The 24606-nt window shown below is 34.5% G+C and overlaps 1 long non-coding RNA gene across 2 annotated transcripts in view; it reads right to left on the bottom strand.

Moving 5' to 3' along the window:
• The window catches only part of LOC110352297 (uncharacterized), a 67252-nt gene extending 48397 nt beyond the window's left edge, over positions 1–18855 (bottom strand). Inside the window, exon 1 of one of the 2 annotated variants that reach the window (XR_011809106.1) lies at positions 18783–18855. This is a non-coding gene — a long non-coding RNA (uncharacterized lncRNA). The remainder of the gene's footprint in view (positions 1–18782) is intronic. The other variant, XR_002401025.4, reaches the window with a different exon arrangement.
• Positions 18856–24606: the final 5751 nt, after the last annotated feature.

Here is a 24606-nt window from a genome sequence, read left to right as displayed (position 1 = left end):
TTTACTGTTGTTTTGGCTGTAATTTTTGGTCTAAGCTATACTCCTTATGTAGTGCTTCTACGCAGTTTTATCATTTTACACAATTACAAATGTCAAACAGTTTTTAGGATTGAAAATATAGCTTAACCGTATTGTGGGCAAGCTGCAGGAAGAAAAAACAAAAAACAAACAAAAAAACACTCTATTCAGCCCAGTAGTTAATTTTGAGGTAGCTCTTCATTTAAATACCTATCTGCTTTGGGTGTGTGATTTTAGATGACACCTGTGAATTTCCCCATTCTAAATGCATACAGGTCTTATAAGCTTCTTTTCCTCCTAATGTGTACTTTCACCAGTTCCAATTTTCATTTCCTGTTACACAAGCAATCACATACATTTAACTAGCTACCATATTGAACAGACTAATGCTAATTTACTCTTTTTTTCCTTTCTAATAAGCACCAGCTTAAGACAAAAACATAAACAACGCAACAATTTGCATTTTGACATCAAGATGATCTTTGTTACTGTAATCCTCACTCATGTGATAGTGATAAATAATGAAATATACCTAATGCTAAGTCATGCACCTCCTGGTCAGACAGCTATTTGCTCCTTAGGAATCAATTTTTACATTAACTCGGATCACTTTCTACTACCATTTGATAAAAGGTACACACATACACACCTGTGAATTTTTATACTGGTCATCCTTAGCTTCTTTGAACATTCCTTCTCAGAAATGGATATTGTTTTCCCAACTTCTATCAGTTTCCCGTAAAGCCAGTGGGGCAGCTTATGTGGAAAGATAAGAATACTTTTACATTGCCTTTATTTCCAAAATTGGAATATTGATTGACAGAAGGGATAAGCAGCAAATTCATACTACATGCCATCGTTGGAGAAGTTGGTGATTTTTTTTAAGTGTATAATTCTACATAGAGGCACACACATACAATACTGTTAAATGTCTATATATGTATGTAGTGACAATACATCTCCATATTGTCCAAAATACACAAGAAAGCTCCTATCAGTTTTAACACTGAACAAAAGGCAAGGCAGGTTGTTTTATACCCTGTGCAGCTTCACTCTGCTCCTCTTACTTCTTCCACTGATACTTATCAACTGTATTCAATTTTCAAATCACTAAAAACATTAAACTTTATAAACCATAAGTATTTAAGCCTCTATGAGTCAGTACAGACTGTTATCATCATTTCACAAATGGGTAGGCAGAGAGGGTCAGACACCTACCCAAGGATAAATGCATCATTATTGAAAGAAGACTTCAAAGGTCACTCCTTGTTAACTAGTTGGAGAAAACACAATTATTAGAGCTCCAGCCTATCAAGGACCAGCTCAGTACATATCATGCGACAGCAGGCTAGGTCTGCTCTAACTTACATGTAAGTTTTAGTTTAAGTGCAGTTTTAATGAGACTGTACAAGTGTACATCAGGGCAAAACCAGATCAAATACTTGCATCTAGATCTGTTAATAAAACTAAGGAATAATAAATGACAAAAAGGAAATGGAATTCTGTGTGTTTTTTTGTTTGTTTGTTTGTTTTTTACCAATCAGAGAAAAATATATGCTATACTAGAAAAAAATTAAGGTTTGAGACACTTAGCATTAGGAAGTATAATGGAAGGTTGATTTTATTCTGAGTATACGCTTTTTTCCTATAAGGAATCAGGTTTGTATTAAATGCAAATTAAACACAAATGGTTGCAAATTAAACACAAATGGTTGCAAATTAAACACAAATGGTTTGTATAGTACCAGATTTTCTATGAATTCTTTGAAAAAATGTAGAGAATGGAGAGAATCCCAGAACAAGAAATACAAAACACTTTTTTCCTCCTCATTGCTAATTTTGTATTTTTCTTGTACTTCTTTTTCTGAAGAAGCATATTTGGATCATCTCCAGCTCAAAATATTTCAGGTCAGGAAACTTCAGTTATATAAATCTGTAAAAGCATGCCAAAGAAGTTAACATCTGGGAAATCTGGGTTACAGATAATAAAGTGAGGGGTACATATTGCAGATGCAAGGAACTTCTTGCTATCCTTCCTCACATACAAAAATAACTTTGAGGAAATTAGTTGTCATTAAAAAAAATAGCAATAAAACTGGTGGGTACCAAGTAGTTTCACAGTGTGACTAGACCTCTTACAAGGTTTCCTACTATTTGTCTGTTTCAACGTGTGATTTTAATTAACATTTAAAAAAAAAAAAAGATATTCCAGGAAAAATTAGATTTTGCTAAAGCTTATGTTTTCTGAAGCCTGATTTTTTCCTACATTGATCAATAAGACTGGGAGAAGATGAGATTCATCTACCAGGTCTGGTTTTACCCTATGTAATACAACTCTGTCCCTTAACTTGGAAGTGTTTAGTTTTGTCTTTTGCTACTTGCCAAACTTATTAAATACAGAAATCCTGAAACCTTAATTTGGGGGGTGGGGAGGGTGGAATGGGACTGACACAGTATTTACAACAAAGCACTGAAACCATTACAGAAAAATTACATTAGGAAAAAAATGCTGATAGAAAATATTTGTGGAAAATTATATTACATTATAAGAAAAGATCTCAAAGCAAGAGCATTACTTAACCTTTCCTGCTTGTAGATGATGAAAAAGCCTTGTTAAAAGGAACAGAGTACAATTATGAATAAATCTTCCATACTCTCAGCCAGAATCAACCACTGCAACCCCTGTCACTGATAAGAATTTCATAGACAAGGACTGGTCTCTTTTCAGAGCCTTGGAGTTTGCTGTGGTTCTTTGCACTACACCAATAGGAGCCAAGATAAATTAGGTTTATATAGGGCTTAATTCAAATGTAACTTCACATACTTTTGTAAAATAGAGGAGTTGGTTTATTCTTGGAGTTTTCCAGAACAAAACCAGCAACATACACATGCTTGGAGGCACAATTATAATTGCACTTAAAGAAAAGTAAACTTTAAATAAAAACAGCTTACAAACTCTCAAATGCAATTTTGGCATCCAAATTTACTTGTGGGTACAAATTACTCGTGATATGGTGCTCCATTTTATGCCTATCTGCTAGGCAGATAGGTGCATAAATAGGCATTATGTGCCTGTATTCAGACTGGATGTAGATGAAGGTCCTCAAAACAATGCTAGTAAAAAACAAACAGCAAGAAAAAAAAAAAAAATTACAAAAAAATCTCAACTACTTTACAGAATGAGCAGTAATTATTAGCCTCCAAAGCTATAATATAGCTACTGATTTTCATTTCATTACTGTCATCAACAATAGCTCATGCTAAGTATAACTTTCTTCTTCTTTATTGTGTTATATGTAGAACATTGGGTTTGAGCACAAGCATATTAAACTTAATAATAAATATACATACCAATTCTGATTTCAGCTGAGATCATTAACAATCAGTCATAAAAAGAGTAGTTTTAAGCCTTTTTTCTTCTTGCATATGGTCAATAAACTCATGTATTAGAAAGGAAACATTGAGGCATACATCCTAGAAGAAATGAAATCTGTTCTGATGCAGTTAGCATTCACTAACAAGACTTTTTCTGTGGATACCAGTTCTGACACTGGAAATCCAGAAGTTGTAAATTAAAACTAACAAACTAGGGTAGAATAAAATTTATTGAAAGTTGTCAGAAAATAAAAACAAGATAGCAACAATGACCAAAAAAATGTTTAAAAAAGTACAAAGTGCACAAACCAAAAAAAAAATCCACTAATTCTACATATTCATTGAGAAATACAGAATTTACAAAGCTATTGCTTTTGTTGGCAGCATCTCATAACACATGAAATAAAGAACATTCAAGAAACAACTAAGTAAAATAAAAATAGAGCAGAATAATGTAGTAGCTTGTCATCTTTCATCTAAGGACTGAGACATATTAGCCAGATGTTGCTCAAGTCAGCATTTCAGAGCAGAAATTTAGAACTTTAAGACCTTGCAATTCAAGTTATTCTCAGTTTGGCTCTCTAATGTAGTCCTGCTTGTAGATTTGCCAGAACCTCACATCTTACAAAGATAATTGTATTGTCCTGCGGATTTTTTTTTTTTTTCCTGTTGTTGTTTTGAGTGAGTATAGTGTTTTAAATCTGAGATTGGAAACTATGTTCTCTGCCAAATAAGAACATATCCTGAGGATGAATACACACCCATGCAACAGTTAACAGAAGTCTCTTTACTTCCATGAGATAATACTCAATACCCTGAGTGCTATGACAGAGAGCAAGCTTGTGACATGCATGAAGACTTTACCTCAGGCAAAGCACTTTTGGAACATACACTTCTAGGTCCTTTTTAGGGAGTAGTGTGGTGTGTGGCCTAAACACATCAGGGGACAACATTATACATTATCCAGAGTAAAAATACAAAAAGATGGGGATCAGACACATGATACCTACCTCTAATTTCTTCTACTGTTTGTTCTACTAAGCAGATTCTTCTCCCTTTCCCCACCCCCCCTCCCACTCCCATCCTTCGTCCTTTCTTGCAATCCAAACTATTTTTCCCCTACTACATCTCTTAATCCTCCTTCAATTCTTCCACATATTTTCACAGGTAAACACACCACTTGTTTTTCTCGTTAAAACAGAGTGCATTCTGAGTTTTACAGTATGCTTAAATAATGCTTTCCTGTACTGCAGACTTGAGCCTCAGACAGATGCTTCTTATCCTTTTTTTTTTTTTTCCCCTTCTAGAATTTCTGTCAGTATCTGGATGTGATTTGATGCTGTCTGGTAGGGAGATGCAAAAGGATAAAGCTCACCAGCTGTTGCACATCCCTTTGAGTCACCCACTCCACATGAAAAACAGCAGGCTACAAAGTTCCTTGGCTATCCTGTTTGCCCATATGTTTTTAGGCTAGGTTCACACCTATTGAGACTACTCATCTTTTTTTTTTTAGAAAGCTGTTTTCAGTGTTGTTTCCCCCAGAGGTAGTAGGTATCATGCAGTAAATTACTACACATCCATACATGAGACCATCTGGGATGTTCTCAGATTTTTGGCCATGCTAAACCAACTACCACTTCTAGTCTGCTGCAAGATTTCACCCACAAAGACCACAAAGCAAGTTATGCCCTGCACTCAAGGTATGGCTACATGGGCATACTTTCTGGAAGCCACAGGAAAATTAAACAAACGGCAGGTGGGGTGGGGTTATTACTTTATGAGGAACTTCTTGCTCAGTTAATCAAAATACTGGAATACAAGTCTATCTTGCTCTCTTGTGAGAGCTCCGTATTTCAGAGCAATTCAAATAGATGACTTATATTTTATATATATATATATATATATATTTTTTTTTTTAATCTGTATTCTGTTGTAATAAGTCCTAACAGATATGCCTAGACAGGGATTTTACCCTGGCTTGAATGTATTTTTTTTTCCTCTTTTTTGGTGGTGTGTTGCAAGGCCAAGGAAGTGGAGAGAGAAAAGGGGAAAAAAAAATCTAGCTTGGAAAAAAGTAACTGACTTAAAAACAGATGAGATAAAACATTTTTCCTATCAGAAGTATGAACGTTGCTAAGTGTTGTAGTGCTATATTCATGACAATGCAATTCATGCAATTTCTTCTCACTGTTATAGCTTTTCATTTTGACCTGATACTATACCCCACTCAGTCCTCTCAGTGGCTGAGACAGTGTCAGTTTATAGACAAGTAGCATCTTCATTTAGATGTATAGAAATTGTTTATTTTCCTCTTCCAGAGGAATACAGGATAAATAATTTACCAAAAAAACCCTACCTTGCTTGTTTAACATTTATGCAATTACTCAAAGCCTATGTTGAATGGTTGCATAACTATGAAAGTACAAGAAAGTGGTAAAGGAGTCAGCTATAATGACCATATAGAGTAAAAGCTTTATGACATGAGTTTTGCTGCAGTGATGCAACAGAGGCAGAAACCTGTGCCATTTCTCTGAAATCTACACCTACTTTCATTCTTTCAAGCTGATAAGACTAATTCTTTATTATGAGCAGTAAGTAGTACCTCAAGACATGCCTCTTTCCACTGTCTCCGTTCATAGCTGTCTTACAGATATTGCAAGGGAAAGGGGAAAAAACTATCTACGTTACCTTTTTGCTTAGCATTTCTAATGATCAGTATTTTGAAGAAAGCGTTTTAATTTCTTTTAAAAGCTTTTATTATATTTTTATTAACCATTTTTCTTCAAGTTGCAGAAACTCCTATAGGTATTTATTTTTTTTTTTAAGGCTACATTGAGGAATGAAAGGAATTAAACGTCCTTTGCAGATGTTTGATTATATTCAACTCCCCCTCTCTCAAGCTAGAGAGAACTGTGTTGTGTTTTTTTTTTCCTCCACTTCAATTCTATATATTGATGGGTGAACTCTTGGTCTTGATATGACATATCTATTCAAGTTTAAAACAGATATCTAAGATTTCTATCTATAGATAATGAATCCCCACATTCTTGGCATTGAAAAGATAATGATCCTTCTAAAAAACAACAAAAAATCACACACATACACGTAACAAGAAAACACACAAACCAAGAAGTGCAATATCACCATCAATTCTTTACTAAGCGTTTATGTCTATGATGAAGCAACCTAAATGCCTCCAGTAGCCAAGCCAACTTTGGAATTATAAACCTATTTAAAAAAAAAAAAAAAAAAGATTTTGATATGTCTTTTTTGTTACCTTGTGAGTCATCAGGGCAGACTAGCATGACCAGATTCAACCAAAGCAATATTCTGTTAATGTTTTACACTAGCACATAGAAAATTTTGTCAAAATGATGCTAATCCACATGCAGTGGTTATGATGGTGCCACTATCACGGATGTAGACCAACACTGTGTGTTCTGGAATTAGAACACATTATAGCTGGACACATTGCCTGTTTAAGTCTGTTTTGTTGTGTTTTGTTTGTTTGTTTTTAGAGCAAGGAAGTGATCTGATTTTTCTTATTCCATGCCAAAGAAACTGCTGTGATGGTTGGCATCATTGTCAGGCTGGAATGAATTATTTTTCATTTCCATAAATTAGAGGACTGGAGGTACTCAGTGTACTCATCTAATTCATCTTCTTGCATAACACAGGTCATATGACTTTTCTGATTTGATTCCATTTGAATCAGACCACCTCATTTAGAAAAAGCATCTGAACTTGATTTAAAAATTACCAGTGATGGCCAATCAACCAAAACACTTGGTTAGCTTGCCAGTTGAATGACCTCATTTTAATTTTATTTTGCTTTTAGGAACATCTAATATCTGATTTGAATATACTTGTCATCTGCTTTCAATTTTATTATATCTGTCTGTCCGACTGAAGGCAGAATTTTCAAAGTTTCCCCATGAAAAACAGACCAAAAGAGACTGAACAACTTAAAAGAAAAATACACAAATTCTTAGATAAAGCAACATTTTATGTTAGAAAAAAAATGTGTCTTCATCTTAGTTGTGCTGGTTTCCACACCACTGGCAATTTGCACTAGCAGTTTGCTCTTGTTTAAATAATAAGATACCACAGACAATCATTAGCACTAAAGCTTCTCAAGACTCCAAAGGAATAAAAAAATAATAATAATAATAAAAAAAAAAATCACAAATTCAAGTGCTTCTTACAGGCTTTTCATAATGCAATAAAAATAGCTTGCTGTAAATACAGCATATGACTATCAATACAGTAACTTTGGAATCAGTTACTGTTTCACTAAACAGTACTGAAATACTGAAGGCTAATATTTTAAGCAAGCTTGATTGCAATCAGTTTAATATATACATGTATTTACAATTGCAAGTCCATAAGAATAATTTATAATAATTTATGCAAAATCTTAAAGCCATCAGATATAAGGACATATTAATTTTTTCACATCCTCACCATTGCCTGAAGCACACCGAGTAAATGCAATTTCTATATTGCAGTGCTCATTCGGTATTCATCACGTCAGATTACTTGGGATAAATATTATTTAGGTAGTAAAGCTACCTAAATTTCCTGGATGCAGAAAATATCTAACAAATACTGAAACAATTACTAGTTGAAAAAGCACGCTATACTCTGTGCCTTGGAAAGCTTGTCCTAGGTTAGATAGAAGTAGTTACCACTGAACTATCTTGGAAATAGGATGTATCAAGATGCCTTTGAGATAATGTTGATATATATTTTATTGGACTTCTCACTGTTCTGGAAAAAACATGTAGTGACAGTAACCAGAATGATCAGTCCATTCTGTAGGGATGAGTGTCCTTTGAAACATATGTAACCAGAGGACCAAAATATATCCTGTATCCCTATATGAGGTTGCAAGAAAAAATAAAATGCTCCACTGAAAATTACGCTGTCAAGAACCCAAGCCCCTGTTTAAGGAAAAAAAAAAGAAAAAAGAAAAAAAAAAAAGAAAAAGGGGGAGGGTGGGAGGACAGGGGAAAGGACTTCTCCCTTGGACTTTCCACATTACAAACATGTTAGGACTGAGGAACCTCAAAAAATAATTGCACAATGCTTATGGGCATTCTTGAGTAGTAGATTTGAGATTAAAAAGTCTCAAATCCTTCAGGTGAATTTTTGAGCTTAGTGTGGTAGTACTGCTAACAGAGCCTAAATAGGCCTGGAGGAATGTGAAAGTTCTTCCAACTCTTTTACCTGACTACAGCTTAAAGAAGATTCTTAGTGACCCCAGGACCTTCCCAAATTTTCTGTTGCTCTTTGGGCAGGAGCATCTTGAGTCTGTTGTCTCTGGGATAAATATGCTCACCTGTTGCCTCAGCAGTGCCATTTTGTGATGTAATGGCTTTGTGAATAGTAAAAGTGAGCACAAAACTCCCTGTAAGCACAAAGACTTTCAAGATTAAATACAGTTTTTGATAGATTAAAGTTAGACTGATTAGCTTTTTTAGCTAATTTTTTTTTAGCTTTTTATATTTGACCTGAAATCTTCCATTAGCAAGAGGTGAGGATTAATGCACTCTTTTAGTAAATGGAAATTTCAGAATCTAAAAAATCTCTTTTCTTGCATCAAACAAACAAAGAATAGACTAAAGAAATTGCAAAAGTTTTACTTATTTTTTTTCCTTTGGAAATAAAGTTTAAGGACAAGATCATCTGGATAGTTTGCATTGTGGCAGCAATTAAATAATAACAAGAAATAAATTGGTGCAGGTAGTTCAGATTTTAAACAGTGAAATCATTGCTTTTGCTCAAAGGTATTTAAAAGGAGCGAGTGGAAATTAATCCATCATCTATTATAGAGTAGAAATGAAAGCATTCAAATGAGTACTAATTTTATTTCTATGCTAATTTGTATTTTAATTATGTAATTCTTATTTACAATTATAATTATCCTTGCATGTTTGAGAAGAGCAACAGTGTAAATGTATTCTTATAGAAAAGCTAGAAACTAGGCATTTAAACAGAAATTCCGCCAGTTGTGAAACAACTTTTTAAAAGTGCAGCAATAGTTTATCAACATATGTATTTTCCCCACACCCAATAAGCTAGAACCTCTGTCAAACAGCATCTTTAGGGAAAGAAGTGCAGTGCCTGGAAACACATGGGTGATAAGAAGGCTGGAAAAAAGATGTAGTCTTTAGAACATTTTCAAGATTTCTCATGTATTTGAATGCATTGGAACTTTTGGGTTTTGTTTTTAATTTTCAAACTAGCATGAACTACCAGGCTCCTCTTTATCTTGTCTTATATTGCTATTTAGCGAAGTTGCTGTTACATAAGCACCAGATTTAACAAGTTTTCTTCCCACTTTGCCACTTTTCTTACTGCAGTCTGGCAGTCTTTTACAGTCTACTTCTCCCTCCTTATCCCCCCGTCCCAGTCCCCCTCCCATCTGGGAGGTGAAGATGTCTTTTTATTTTCAAGAAAAGATTCTTTATAAATACTGCTGTGACAAATCCATTACACAGCACAGAAGCGACCAGCGTGGTGCCAAACTCTGGCTGAGAACTGAAGGTCCAAACTAGCGCTGTTCCAAAAGATCAATGGGACACACTTCTAAACAGCAAGAGTTTTAACTAGCTCTATACACCACTGAAGGAAAATAAGAGATCAAATAGTAGGTTCTAACATAGAAATAAATGTCTGTTTGTTTCTGCCCTTCTGGCCCACTCTTTAAATACAGCTTAGGAAAAAATACATTAAGGAACAACAAAGAAAACACAAGCAGCTGAGAGCTGCATTCTTCAGATAAGCTATACTCTAATTCACAGTAAACTTTAAACAGCATAGGTAATTAACCTTACAGAAAAAAAAATACCAGGGTAGATACTCTCCCACTTGTTTCTAAAAAGTCTGGATCTCTTTATTAAATACATTTATTTAAAATTGGCAGTTCTGGCATAAAATACGAGATAAACTGGGGAATTAGAGGCTAATATCGTATTGAGGAGAAACGAGTCTATTCTCAACATTAAGATCTTAATGCTTTTGTCAGGATATGTATATATACGCTTTTAGTAACTAATACAGTTAATTTGAGGAAATGCTATTTATTCTCAAGAGACAAAACTTCAAGTTTAGGTATTGATTAGATTCTGCTCCAGAAGAGCTTTCAGATATCAATATTATTCTTTTCACATCATTGGCATATGATAATATATTGACTGGATTGTACTAGGAAAAATTTATTTCATTGTCGGCAATGTTTCTCAGACATCTCCTGCTGACTGTAAAATGAGGTATCTATTTAAATCTCCCGTATATATTACTGAAAGAAAACTTTGATGTCTTAAATATCTGAAAATCTTAACATCTGCTGTTTACTTGCATGAATCTTGCATTAGAGAGGAAAAAAAATTCACTTCAGAAACTAATCAGGCTATTGCAGTTTTACCATCTCTTTAGTGTAAAGAAATTGCAAGCTTTGAAGTAAAGTAGAGCTGTGACTCTACATACTGCATACTTTTTGGATGTGTGTGTGTTTCCCCCACCAGTCCAGGTTAATCAGATTCTATTTCATGAAGAAACACTGACAAAAAAGGTCTAAAGTTCCATCCACATTATGTTTTGAGAAATAATATACTGTGATTAAAAACATTTTCACAAAAACTTCAGTATTCAATCCTTCAAATATCTAAACTGTCAGAGAAAAAAGTACTTCAGAGATCTGCCTTTTCCTGTTAGTAGAAAAATAAGTTTCTAATTGCATTTCTCAATAATTTCCTCATGTTTGAAATTGAACAAAAATAGAAAACTCTCAGGTATATATTAATCATACTGGGATACAAATTTATCAGCAGAAACATTCATGAAGTGTTTTAGTTACAAAACAAGTTGTGCAGTAAGAAGAGAATGTAGAATATCAGAAGGGTATCACTGAAATATTCATAATTGAAAATAGTGAGTTTATAGCCTAATTTATACTTTAAAAACCCTCATGCTTTTACATAATAATAAAGAGAAAATGCGTTATTATTCCTTTTTGCCCTTATAGTCAACCCCAGAAACATGACAACACACTCAGAGCAAGCATGAATAAAAGGTTTGGTGTCCCCCACCTCAAGTAGTAGAAACTTTTTTGGGAAGAATTTAGGTCCCAGAGCTTTAGCAGTGGCAGCAGCACTGCCATCAGTTAGCATTCTTTTTAACACAACCATGTACACACTCAAAGAAACTAAGACAAACTTCAAAGTACATCTGGAACATTTCTCTTAAATAAGGTGAATCATAAAAAAATAGGTTGCTTTCTACACAGTCTTAGAACACTTCTCTTATTGCCCATCGGAAAGCTTAATTTTTGACTGTGAGAAACACCAAAGAATACTTGAATACTTTTCCTTCTTAATCTCTTGAGGAGAAAAATCTTTTCTTCTCTTTGGTGTCACATATCATCACCAGCTTCAGCTAGAATCTTAAAGACACATAAATCAAGAAGCTGTCACTTCTCAAAACATTTGTAAGTAGCACAATACAATTTTCATGCCTGACAACATAATGAAACACTTCTGTATAGAACCTGCTAGAAATGTTATTTGTTGGACTCAAGTGACCAGCAGAAGAAATTCGAGCTCTAAGAAGCTTGTCATGGATCTCCACTATCTTCTGCGGCTACCTCTGGCCTAGGACAGGATGAGGTAAATGGTATTTATTCTATAAAGAAGGACTGAACATGATTTACTAGAGGCTCAAACATCACTTGATTAACAGGTTTACTGAAAAAGTGACCATCAAAAATACATCAGGTCAGAGCATGGCCACTGCTGTAGAAACATTTAGAAACATGTTTCTTCTACAAAGAGCCCTTTGCATATATAAAGAGAGAAGCCAGACCCTGAATACAGCTGGGCTGCTCATTCCCATGAATAGATATGCCAGACCAGTCTGCAGACCTGTCCCGAAGCCTGTCTGATGGAAAAGCCATGGTGTTACAGGATGGGCAGAAGTGTAGTCAGTGTAGTCAGGCCAGGACACTTGGAGCTGGGGGCATTAATCAGCTGGTACAACAATCTGCTAAACATTTTCCCAGTTGCAGTATCTGACAGGTGAATGGGCCCTCACCGTCATTGCTGAATCATCAGGGTGAGATCTCCTAAGAGACTGCAGGGAAGAGTTCATTCTTAGTCCAAAATTTAGAATTCCTACCTTTTGTGGCCACATGAGAGGGAAAGAGGGAACTAAAACACCTTCCTTATCCTATTTCACTAGGGCAAATAGTGCTAGTAAGCAGATGTGGCCTGTCCCTGAAGAGCTGGCAGGGCTGCTTTCAAGGCAGTGCTCCCAAATGCAAAATGTAGAGTACACACAGATGCAAAGCCATCTGTTTTGAAGACAAAAAATGTAACCAGAAAAAATCTTAAAAGGGACCTTCTATATATCAATGACAATGATAATAAACACCTGTCTCAGATCAAGTATTCTGATCACCAGAAAAGAATATTAATATGATAGTGAATATGAAAAGGTTTGTTCAAGCTAAATCAGGCAGAAGCAATAATAGAAAACAAGATGCATGTCTGCTATAACGTGAATGCAATAGAGATCTAAGGATAAAAGTACCCAAAAAAAGTGATTTATTACATAGTCAACTAAATTTAAATTTGCATTAATGTCAAAAGTTTTTATGATTCTTCATAGGCAGTGAAAACTGCAATGAATGCCCCAAGAGACACAGAGCTAGAGTTAATTTATATATGAACTATTCAGATAGCCTTACCTGAATTGACACAAAATTGTTGAGCTAAAGAAAAAACACTTTGTGAGGTCAGTCAGAAATAACACAGATGAATCAGTAGCATGAGAGCTGTCTCAAGACCAAAAGAACAGAAATAATTCAAAGAACAATAAGGAAATATCTGACTGAATTACAATAGCTTGTGAATGCCTTTCTAAATACAAATCCTTTTTCTCAATTTTAGAGACAAGAGAGGAATACACTGTAAAAAAAAAAAAAAAAAAAGTTTTCTAAATAGCAGATTACAATACTGTGATTGGTACCCTTATTTATTTTGATTCTAATTAATTCATATCCAGCTATCCCAAACTGATGCACTTCAGACACACCAAAAAGAAAGTTGCAATTTTCTTGTCAATTCAAATTAAGGAAATACAAGAGCAATCCTAGCTCGTTACCTGATGTAATAGCCAGGAGGTGGACAACTACTTTGTGTCTTGATGTTTTATTCCCAGGACCCTTATTCAGGCAACTTTCAGTGGCTTTAATATCCCTGCCTTTCTCATCACACATCTGTGACAGAAGCCTCCCCTGCATGTCAGTTTTGGGGGCTTGACAGTTACCCTGGAATTATAAAATAATACAGCAGTAATAAAATGCAATAGAGAGCTGATGACCCTCAGACATTAGAGCTTGTATTCAAAAACTGTAAGAAAAAAAAAAAAGTGTATACCAAAACAAAAATCTAACCACCTTCATTAATATGGAAGACTCCCTTCTTGTACACACACACAGACAAGTCTAGGTTGTACAACCAATTCAAAGATCAAATTTCCTTATTAAACATTCTGGCAACCTCCAGTGTTATTAATAATTACTTCATGAAGACTTCAGTAATTATCTCTGCTTATGTGCAATAAAAATGCCCTAACATTTGCATAACTCTACCTCTTCACAACTTCACTGAAATTAAGAGGGAAAACTTATAACATTATGAACATAATATTAACTTAAGATGCACAAGTCCAGTAAGATAGCTGGAAAACCTGAAATTCCCCTAGATGTTACTGACTACCAAGACCCAAATATTTCAAGTAACTTTTAAAACTTTCATCTTCAATAAACAAACCACTCATGCAACAAAAGCACAAACACACAAAGTCCTAGCAGATACTCCTGTCACTCATCTTTCAGCCTGGGAAGTGATACCAAAACCAGCACTGCTATAATTGATCACAGACCCTGTTGGTGCAACTGGCACTTGTCATTCTGAGACTGTGTGACCCCTGATAATTGCTAAATCACCAAATACACTTGTTTCTATCCCAGATAACCTCTGACTTTTGTGGATGCTGCTCCTTTCTGCACCTGTGCAGTACAGCTGATGCTCACAGCTTCTCTTATGCAACATGGTAGGTAGAAAGGCAGACCTGCAGCTCTGCATGTTCTGGGTTTCTGCATCCAACTTAGTTAGCTGTAATCATCACTTCAATGAAAATCAGATAGTTAAAGCTGATGTCAGCTGAGACAACCATATGAACAGGAATAACGAAATGCCTCAGATAATTAGTCTCTTGCAAGCTCCCTAGCTCCTCAAAGGCCATCACCACCACCAGACACTTTCTGTGCCTGAAGCTCACCAATCCTTGTTAAGACACAAAAAGAAATCCCAAATCTTGACAGAAAGCAATCTATGGGAAATATTAGGCTACTGTTAACATAACTCTCTCCTCTTTGTTAGTACTAGTTCAAGTCCCCTTTCAAAGAAAAAAATGAAGACATACATCACAAAATTACTTGACAATTAATATACTTTTCCAAACACATAATGCAAAAATACTAGCTCTGCTAATCAAGGGACAAGAGAGGAAGACATTGGTGCATCTGTTTAAGCACTATGAGAGAATTCCTGTATTAAAGGTATTACTAACATTCTAGAGTCAGAGTCATTCAGCTAGAATAAAACTGGTCTATTTCCACCCTAAATATTTTTTTGGTTTAAAATATTATTTAAGTTTGAGAGTTTGTTTTACTACCTACCATTCAGAGATGCTTCTGAATAAACAAACACTCTTTCAGAAACAGTGGTATCTTCCAAGAAGAAAACATTAATTAAACAAGGTGAATTCCCACCTATTTTATAGCCATTGTGTATGGGGCAGAGAGGCCCCATACAAGCAGTCAGATATATATATTTTTTTTTTAAACAAAAGCTTCATCTCCATTCAGAATCCACATTCTCTTCCCAGTGAAAAGTGTATCTCAGAAACACAGAATTGTCTAGGTTGGAAGAGACCTCAAGATCATTGAATCCAACCTCTGACCTAACACCAACAAGTCCTCCACTACAACATATCGCTAAGTTCAACATCTAAATGTCTTTTAAAGACCTCCAGGGATGGTGACTCAACCACCTCCCTGGGAAGCCCATTCCAATGCCTCACAACCCTCTCAGTAAAGAAGTTCTTCCTAATATCCAACCTAAACCAGCCCTGGCACAACTTTAGCCCCTTCCCCCTTGTTGTGGTTTAACCCGGCTGGCAGCTAAACACCACACAGCCGTTCACCCTTCCCTCCTACCTCTCTGGGACGGGGGAGAGAAATGGAAAGTGAAGCCTGTGAGTTGAGATAAAGACAGTTTAATAAGACAGTAAAATAATAATAACAACAACAATAATAATAATACAATGGTGATAATAGTACTACTACTAATAATGTGTACAAACAAGTGATGCACAATGCAATTGCTCACCACCCGCTGACTGATGAGGCCTTCACCGTTTCATCTACCGTAATAAGTAATTTATTGTGGTTTTTGACTCTTCTCAACATCAACAAGTATAAGGCAAGTTATATATATTAAAAAAAAAAAAAAAAGTAGAGGAAGAATTAACTGCCTTTTTGTCTTAATGTCAAAATGTGTAGTGTTCCTAAGAATTATTAAAAACGTAAAAAAATAATCAATAATAATAATAACCTAATAATCTAGAATAACAATAAACTAGAAAACATATTGTGCTTTGAGGCTACGTTTCCTCCTTCAAGTATTAATCAAGGTATTTCTCTCTCTCCTGCACACACCTACACAACTTACATGTAGAAATTCTAGACAGAAAATGCTAAATGTACAGCCCACACTAGCTTTCAAAATTGCATCTATATTCAGCCATATTACCTATAGGTGGCTTCTTGGAGATAGGAGATACAATCTCATTTTAGTTTCTTAGCAGGCTACACAGATAGGACAGAGACTGAAAAAACATTGCTGTTTCAGTTGCCTACAGGGCTTATTTTGAAACTGCATTCATTGTAGAAATCTGTTTGAAAATTTTTGCTAAATGTTTTTCAGAGAATAACAAAATTGTATTATCAGCAACTCTTCCTTTACTCTAGCCACTTCTTTCTGTTTTTAACCAATTCTATTGAGGTCTATGAGATACCTACTAAACTACCAGAGTCTGTTTCTCCCTTTCCTTTTTTCCATAGGGATAAAAGCAAGCAATCAAAACCACGCACGTGCACACACACATACACAAAAAAGTATCTTTTCAAGCAGAAATAATAATAAAAACATTTTTGAAAAAAAAAAAAAGTCTTCCCTATTGCTTCCTATTTGTTATAATTTATTTTGTGAAATGTTGCATTTTCGAGCACTTCACTGAGAAAATTAAGTTATCACTAGGACAACAAGTACATAAGGAACTTACTGAAATGTGATAAACTAGTTTTTCAATATCTGAGAAGTTCAAGGACATATATATCAGAAGAACAAGAAATCTTTCTATCCAGATTTATTATTTTAATATAAGCTGGTAAAATAAACCCAACAATTTATTAGGTTCTATATTATTATTAAGTATATTTTAACACTAGATTTATTCTACAAAAATTTTTGAATTTTGTTAGCTGCACACATCAGTTATGAGTATTCTGCAAGAAAGGTGGGGTGGGAAGGAGAGAGAGATAATAAAATAAAGTAAGCTAACGTACAATTAAATACAAAAGATTATTTAAGCCAACCAGGTATCTTCCTGAAACAGAAATTCCAGTAAGCCTATCATAAAGCAAAACAATTAACAAGATGAAAACTTACACATTCTCCTAAGGATAGAAAGAAAAGAAGAAAATGAAAGTAATTTGTACACAAATCCTTGCCTGTCAGTCCAGTGGGTGCAAAGGCACTGCACAGGAATTGAGGTATTTTGGGAAAATACCTTTGGGGAATTCACTTTCATCTCATATAAAGCACCTTTGAGAAACTTTGGATGAATAGCTATTTGACTTATTATTTACTTAATGTTAGTGAGAAATAAACACCTATTCTTTTCCTTCTTATTAGTGTTTCGAAGAATAGGATGGTAGAACAAACAAATAAAATAGAGTATCTTTAGGACAAAATAAATTTTATACAGAAGGTCCAAAGCCACTGAAATGTTTTCATAGAGCTAAGTTTTCATGAAATGCTTTCTTCATAATTAGTTTGCAGAAATTGCATTTTATTGAGGTAAGGAATTCTCAATACAAAGATGGTAGTTTGTCTTTGTCCTTTAACCTGTGAGGCCCACTTGGTCTGAAAAACAGGGAAACCAAATGCTTCCCTGATTTATTTAATAAGTGCATATAAACTTATGTTTATGGTGCTACCTTTTAAAAGTATTTTTTTGTTCCACCTTTCAATTAAATATTTCAGGGGAGACTTACAGGAACAAAACCACATCAGGCTTGGAGATCGATATAATTATACAGTATTGGATTTTACCATTCTATTTACATACTTGCCCATAAAAATGAAAGACTCATTGTAATTCCCTTCATGTAGAAATACAGCTATAAGAACATACAATCTTTTTCTAATGGAAATTAGAATTGCAATTAGATCTAATAAAAAAAAAAAATGCATGAGTAGAACATTTGTTCTGCAAAAGATGCTGATGTAGCAAAGTCAAAAAAGTTCAAAAGGGCATGTCAATTCTGTTGACATTTTTAATGCAGAGCATAAGAAGACTAGTTGGCCTGCCTGCCCAGATTTTTGGTGCCAAAATTTGTCCTGGCTAGTTGCCCCTAAGGGTCTCCATTTTTGCATGAAGACAAGCTAGCTGGAAACATAATTTACTTTTGAAAAATATACTTAGGCCTCTAGTTGGTAGCTAGACAGTCCTCAGATCCAGTCAGTCAGATACATATGAAAATATATCTGATTTTATATTGTTATACATTATTTTATAATACATATATACTCAGGCTTTATCTTCCAATAGAAGTTTTAACATGGAGAGTTAAAAGAAATAGAGTATTTGAGGGTGTTCTGTTTTTAAACGCAAAAAAAAAAAAAAAAAAAAAAAAAAAAAAAGTGAAAGAGCTTTTAAAGAAAATCTGATAGACTGTATTTTAAGATACAACTATAGAAAATTAGATCCAAGGCATCTCCCCCTCTATTTTAGCTCAAAGCTGATTTTCTTCAACCCAGAGCAACCCTTGCACTCTCTGTTCCACAAGAACCTAACCTCTGAATTACTACTTAAAAGTGAAACACCCTTTTCACTGGTCTTTCCCCTATTTGTACTTTCAGTATTAAATTTAGCATGATCAGAACACATCTACCAGATCAGATTCAATAAAATATGATAGCTACAATAAACCATATTTTAAAAACAGACAATGCAAAAATAAATCAGATGTTTACCTAGTTAGTACTTCAGGAATTCAGTAACTACTTGATTTTCTATAAAAGGCAGTAACAGCCATCCAGGTTCTACAAATACCCTAAAAAGTAAAGATCTAATGAGTGATGGTAAGACCTAAATGTTTATTGTAGACACCTGTTGTGGTCAGTGTGACTGCAACTCTTGCAGGGAAAAGCAAAGTTCATTTAGGAAATGGAATTCTAAATTCATCACCTGTTATTCCAAGAGACTAATTATAATGATATGTAGACTCAACCTGTGATTAATTACATAAAGCTATCTAAACAGATTTATATTTTTTTTAATTGTAAAATCACTGTTAATGTAAAGTCCACAAAACTTACTACCAAAAGGTAAATATGTCAAAATGCATAGATTCACACCCTTCTGATGCAGAGCTGTTTAATTCCCAGGTAAATGATATGGCTCCTAGTCTAACAAAGAAACATCTTCATAACAGTACCTGCAATAGTGAGCAGACTACCATGTAAAAAAGGAAAAGAGCTTGAATGTAAAAGACCGAGCTTCTCTGGAACCAAGAGATATCAAAGAGATATCAATATTACTGACTGTAAAAGCTAATGCACCCTACAGTAAAGGCAACATGGTAAAAAGTAGGAAACTCTAATATACTAAATCAGTCTGAAGGTTCGCTATTAAGGGTGTCTTTGAAATTTATCACTGACAAAGACTTTCAAAAGAGATTTCTTTAATGAGTATCTCTGATGGAGCTCTTTTTAAAGTAGGATTCGTAACAGGCTACATTGGCTGTGATGGTAATATTGGTAATAAGTAAAAAGACCAAACGTTTCCTGAAACACTGCTTAACTGTTTTGTTATCTCTTGAGGAAAATGTGATAAAAGTAAATAAAAACAACACCCCCAAAATCTACAAGAAACTGTGTTATGTTTTACTATTTCATATCTGTCCTCTACTTCACCAAAATCAAAAAATTCAAGTGCAGAGAAAAAGACAGTCAAATATAGTTCCTCCTCATTCCCCTCCCAGTATCTTACAAACATGAAATAAAATCTTTCTCTTTTGCTTTAGAGCACCTGGTTCCCAATTGCTAGCTAAAGGTAATTAGCCTTTAATTATCACCAGTTACATTTTCACCTGCAAAGCACTGGAACATGAGGCTTGCCCAATTAGCATATTCATATCCCACCTGCAGGCAGTGAGGAAACACTTCTTCACTTCAACTAAGGGATTAATCTTTAATTTACCAATGTCTTAGGTGCATTCTCAACTGAACCCACAAAATGCAATTCTTACATAAATGTGCAGATTCTGAGGTCAAATGGTTTGCTTTACTAGAAAATGATGCTAAGGACTTCTTATACCCTCCTACAAGGTTAACCACTGGAAAAACCTTAGAATACTTCCACAGTAATAAACACCAAAGTGAAAAAATCAATGTACAGACAAACTGTCCAGTCCTTTCAGTTTTCTCTCACTAGTTTAATATTGTTAAATGAACTGAAGGAGACTCATAAACATTGTTGATATACTAATGAAAATATGAAGTATGAAAATCTGCCTCCTGAATCCTCCTGAAAGTTTGTGCAATACTCTCAAATGCAGGTAGTCTGATTCTCTATACAAAATATAAATGCTTCCGTTGACTTTCCAGCAATGTATGTAGCTTTTTTCTGGGCTTGTTACATTCATTCTCTAGCTTAAATTTTACTTGCAATATTACTTTTAAAAGCAAAATAATTTAGTTATTACATAAGTTGGCCTACCGACATAGTTATTTTTTGTACGTATTTGATGATGTGAATGTTTGCAGTCTAGGGCTTTAATTTTGCAGATAAACACATCCTTATGTATGTGGTAAGTTCTGATGCCTTCAAGTGGACTAATGTTGTGCATAAACACATCACTAAGGTGCGTATTTTCAGGAGGAAGACAAAGAATTATGAATTATTACAGACCAGAATGTTATGGCTAGTGTCTGGAATAATATACATACTGCTGAAATAACTTACACTCTACTAATCTTCAGTATAGGAAAGTTTTACTTGGGAGGGTTTTATTTTGGTCATCTGTTATTCTGTTTGTGTGTGTGGAGGAGGTTGTTTGTTTGTTTGACATTTTAAAAAATAAACTTAATAGTTTTTGCATAAAATGCCATTGCCTTTTATTGCCATTTATTGACTTTAATGTGTTCAGATATACAAAGAATCTATAGTCAAATTAACAAAAGACATAGAGAAGAACCTCCATCCATAAATCCAAGAACCTTTATTGCTTTACAGAGTTAAAAACTGAAAAATAAATACCTTACTCCATAATGCAACAGGTAAAGTAAATTCATACACTCACCCTCTTTAAGCAGTAACATTGTGCTAAGGTGTCATAATTTCAGCAGGGATAGAGTTAATTTTCTTCAAATAGGCTTATGCTCATAAGATGCCATGGTTTGGAATTCTTATGAGAAAACTCATGTTTTAGTTGATGAAGGGCAGTGTTTACACAGAACCAGAAACTTTGCTTCTTCTGCTGCCCAGCCAGTGAGGATGCTCGGGGTGCCCCAGGAGCTGGGAGGGGACACAGCCATGACAGCTGGCTAGAGGGACATCTCATACTTTATGTCATCTTGCTCAGCAATAACAGCTAGGGAAGGTGGAAAAAAAGGAGGAGGAAAGGGTGACATTAGGAGTGATGGCATTTGTCTTCCCAAGAAATGAACCTTGCTTTCCAGGAATGGCTGAACACCTGCGTGATGATAGGAAGTAGCAAATAATTCTTTGGTTTGCTTTGCTTGCATGTGCAGCTTTTGCTTTACCTAATAAACTGTCCTTATTTCAACCTATGAGTTCTCACAGTTTTACCTTTCTGATTCTCTCTCCCATCCCACATGGAAAGAGTGAGCGAGCACCAAGTGTGGTGCTTAGCTGCATGCTGGGTTAAACCACAATATAAAGTAATATTTTTCTTTTATGAGTATTTTTTTCTCCTGCTCTGTAATATATCTTCATGTCAAAACTTGATTCAAATAAAGACTCTGTTGACAAAGTATGAATAAAAATATGCATAGAAATTATTTATACAATATGTTTATAAGATTGTCTGACAGGAGTGCAGCGTAACTAGCTCAGTGTATCATATTATTGTTATTGTATTATTAATTATTTTATGAAAAAGACTGCTATGGAGTAAACAGGGAAATAAATTATATAAATTATAATTTTTAATAATAAAATGAACAAGCTTAAAAACAGTGATACTGTGCTCTTTTTTATATGCAAATAGATCCTTCTTCCTACTATATGTAAAATGTAACCTACCAGTCTCAAATATAGCCTTTGGTATGTGTTCATGGTAGGCACTACATTTCATCATAGTTAAAACATTTCTAAACCTTTTTTTTAAAGCATTTTTTATTATTTTTTTCATTAGCAAAGGATATTATATTCCATATTTTGCCTTGTTGTAGATGCAAAATGGTTGACTATATTTCTTTTCTGTGCTAAAGCACTGAGACACCAGCATAAACAATGGACCACATACTAATTTGTCTTTTCATCCTGTTATATACACATATTTTTTGGAGGGTACTCCAGATATGTAAAATTGGATTTCTAAAGGATTAGGTAGATATTTAACTCATAAGGCTTTGATTTATTCTGAGGAAAATTTTATTTTCTTGCTTCAACTAGCAATTCCATCCATAACTTGAAAAACCCACTTCACAGAGTTTAATCACAACTAATTAAAAAAAAAAAAAAAAAAGTTTTCCTGTGGGAAAGTAATGAATCTGTATTTTCCACTGAAGGTAATTTAATCAAATATTTCTGAACTATATTCATCATTCCTTTCTGTCTTGCTGTATACTGATAGACAAGAGCATTCTGTCAAGCTGCAGTGATTTTCTAAGTGGATGAGAAGAATGGTATGTGTGTAAAATTGAAATAGTTTAAAAAAGGCAAAACGGTTACTTACATTGGAATGGTAACACCATTTTTGCATAGATAATAAGATTGAATTGATTTTATGAGAAGATCGTAATTGAAAACAACCATTTCTGGTTAGAAGCACTTAGATCAATTAACTTATTCTTCCCAAAATATTCTTAGGATTATCTTCCCTAGAAGTTATTTTTCCCCAATAATTTCCTACTCACTAATTTCTCATGGCTGTAAATATGATAAATTGGAAAACACCAAGTTATAGTGGGTTATTTCTGTGACAGTAACTGTGGAAAGTGCAAGTCAGCTGTCATACTTTGACCTGCCATCACAATGGTGGTATTGAATAATCTTCCTCAATATTCAAGAAAAATACATTTGTAAGATACAGAACTCCAGTTTATTTTGGTCAGTCTCAATCATGCAGAAATGTGTGTGTGTGTGTGTGTGTATATAAAATTATGACCACACTGTAAAGAGGAAACAGGCTGCCATATTTTAAAGAGCTGTAGAAAGCAGGCATTAGTTAAGCTAGTATACAGAATTAAAATGAATGAAGATCCTAGGAAAACACAGGACTGGAGAACCACCAAGAAAACACAATGTACATCTGAGGCGTGTGGAGTGTGAATCTGTTTTTCAAAGGAGAACTTTATTTAAAATTGTCAGGATTTATTTATTTAATTATTTTTGGGTGGTGGACCATATGTTGATCGTATGCTAGGAGTAGTCTTGAAGTGTTACTATAACATCAGTGTGCATAGTTTATATCTATATAAAGCTGTAGGAAAGATACGAAGATGTATATCTCAAGGCTGAAGGAAGTTTTATATGTAGTATAACTGTAATCCAAAGCCAAATTATTAAATTACTAGAATAAAAATGCCAAACATTTGGCATTTGGCATTTTGGCAATCTATCTGGCATCAAAAAAAAAAAAAAAATTAAGTAATCCAGCTTTCATATATTTCTGTCTCACTTAACCCTCCTCCTCTGCATTATCCAATCAGAATTTTAACATTGTTCTTTAGTATTTACATATATACGTATCAATATACGTATTACATACAGTTAGCATCCAGGAAGGAGCAACTAGGTGATAGTGCTATGACATAGAAAAGGGGGTTATGTATGAAAAAGTAAATTTTCAATATATATAATTTAATGTTACATACATTTGCTACTTGTACCTAGCAGACATCTTTTTGTTTGTAGGAGATCCATCATATTTGCCATGAAGTTTCTTCAAACAGAAATACAACACAGTTTTTTTACCAAGACAGAGCATAATTATAATTTAATACATTTGGATGGAAATCAAAACACCTACCCCTACTAAAGGCACCAGAGCCATTTGCTTTGACTTAAATTATCAAAAAATTTCAACACATAAGACAATACATCAATTTCTTGACACTTTCTTCAAATTGGCTTTTAACATGCAAACCCAGAGAAAGTAATTTATCTTTTCCCTTCCCTAAAGTTCACTTTTTACAATTACTACAGCTTTGTTAAAATATTCTGCATTAAACACAATTCTTCCTCCTTAGATAAGAATACACAATTTTAATGCAACTGTTTTTGCAGATGTTTATGACAGAGCTAAGACATGGCTTTCAAATTTGCTTTAATGTGTCTTATTTCATTTAAAATATACATAAACTTCAATTAAGGTAGGCTTTAATTATATATATGTATTGGGTTTACGTGGTAAGGTTTTGGGAGCAGGGCAGCTACAGGGGTGGCCACTTTAAGCAGAGCCCAGCAGCTGCCCCATGTCAGATCAGAGCCAGCTCCAAAGGGACCTGCTGCTGGCCAGAGCTGAGCCATGATCGACCCTGGTTGGGCCTCTGGGAGTGCTTACTGAAGAAAGGGAGAAAACCGCTGTGCAAGGGCACCTGGGAGAGG

Source organism: Anas platyrhynchos, chromosome 4 (assembly GCF_047663525.1).
Source record: "Anas platyrhynchos isolate ZD024472 breed Pekin duck chromosome 4, IASCAAS_PekinDuck_T2T, whole genome shotgun sequence".
Lineage (NCBI taxonomy): Eukaryota > Metazoa > Chordata > Aves > Anseriformes > Anatidae > Anas > Anas platyrhynchos.
The sequence above is the reverse complement of the archived record's forward strand: the minus strand, read 5'-3'. Positions and strand labels throughout refer to the sequence as shown.